A 1,910-nucleotide genomic window follows, 5' to 3' on the forward strand; every position below is an offset into this window, starting at 1 on the left:
CGGAAGATAATTTGTTGTGAGAGTGATCGATGTGTTGACGCTCATGTTGAGACGATGAGCAATTTGCGCTTAGTTTATGAATTTCTTTCAGTATTCTGATCTCCGTTGGAGGAACCACTTGCTGTGTTGTTCACGTGGGTGTTATGCTAAAGAAGTTGTTGTTCGCCCTTTTATTCAAGAAAGTTCTTCCTTCGTCAGGGAAGGGTTTCTCCCCCATTCCTGCTCGATAAAGACCGCTTGACGTCCGTTCTTTTCGTTCTCCTGAAGACTCGTCGTTGGTGGGAGACAGGATGCGGACTCTGTTCTCTCTCAGGGTGGTCCTCATCTTCTCTTGTCTGCTGGGGTTTTTCCCGTATACCGTCAAGCTGAATCCTCCCAAGATCACCTTCAAGAAATACCTGCTTGCATACAGCATTGTCTACATATCAATCACAACCACCTGTGCGGCTTACATACTTTCAACAATCTTGTCTGTCTTGTTTCAATCCAGGTTTACTGTCAAGAATATCACGACCTTTTTTCAGATGATGGCGGTGGTCTATCCCGTGTTTCTCTATCTGTACAGTATCCCACGAATCGGAAAACTTAAGGATATTGTGCAACGCGTCCTTCATTCACGGACTTGTCTAGATAATTCCTTGCTTAAGACTTTGGATTGGCTGTCACTCGTCTGGTTAATAGTTACTTGCGTGGAATGTGTTTACGCGTGCATCGTTGATATGATTATGACACACACACAGTATTACGTACCTGTGGTAGTGGCTTCCGACCTTTTGGTTCTACCTGTATTTTCTCAGCCTACAGTTTTATACCATGCTTTGATGAGACTTATTACTCTGTATTTGAAAGCAACGTTTGCTCCTGTGGATGAAGCTATTCTCTTGGAAACAGCAGTGTTTTTAGTGTCAAGAAAGGCCGATTCACATAGCTGCAAATCTACCGAGGAGGTTCAGCACAGTCCCGACTCAGCTTCCGCCATCGAGAGACTGCGATGGGTGCAACTTGGCCTGTGCGATCTCGACCAACTGCTAAGGGATATGAACGACCACTTCGGGCCGCTGCTTTGCATCTGCCTTTTATCGGATCAGCTGTTGGGGATTGTATTCCTTCAGGACGTCATCTCCAATCGAAACTATTCCATCTTCCTGTCCTTCGTCATCGTCCTTCTTGCCCTCATGAGGATATTCCTGGTCATGAACACTCCAGGAATGTTCATTAGAGAGGTAAGGCGTTTCTCTACCATTAAATGAATAATAACGAAGGAAAACCTATTTAGAGCTGTAAGGTTTATGAAAACTTGTTATTGATTTCTTTTTGCAGAGGGAAAAATGGCAGAACAAAATACATTCTCTAAAGCTAAAGAGTACCTCAGTTCCTCTCAAGGAGAAGGTAAGTGAAGGCGAGAGAGTGAGAGGATTAACCAAACTGTATTCAGTATACCATTTGTAAGAAGCCAATCTAACTATATAAAATAACTTTGACTACTTTAATATGAACGAGAATAAGTATCTATAATCTAACATTCAACATTAACCTCACTCGTTTCTTCTTCTTACCAGCTGAATGAGATAGAGGATGACCTAGCAAAGTGTCCGAAATTCGAGGTCTGCGGCCTCTTCGAAATCGGCCGCCAGTGCTTGCTGCCTGTGAGTATCCTTGCATAGGGAAGGCGATTAAAGACTTGTAAATCTCTATAAGGGTGTGGAGACTTGTATTTATTTGCGTGTGTGAGAGTGGCTGTACGTATGTATATGATTATATAATTTTGTTCCGTAGTTCATTGTATCTGAACCTTCTTTTCTTTGCAGATGCTCACCTTCACTCTCTCTTACTTACTTCTTATGGCGCAATTTGTCATATCGGAAAAGTAGTTCGATTCCAGCGCTGCTACATCGACTCCTGCTTTTCAC

The sequence above is a fragment of the Penaeus monodon genome, chromosome 30, assembly GCF_015228065.2.
Source record: "Penaeus monodon isolate SGIC_2016 chromosome 30, NSTDA_Pmon_1, whole genome shotgun sequence".
Taxonomy (NCBI): domain Eukaryota; kingdom Metazoa; phylum Arthropoda; class Malacostraca; order Decapoda; family Penaeidae; genus Penaeus; species Penaeus monodon.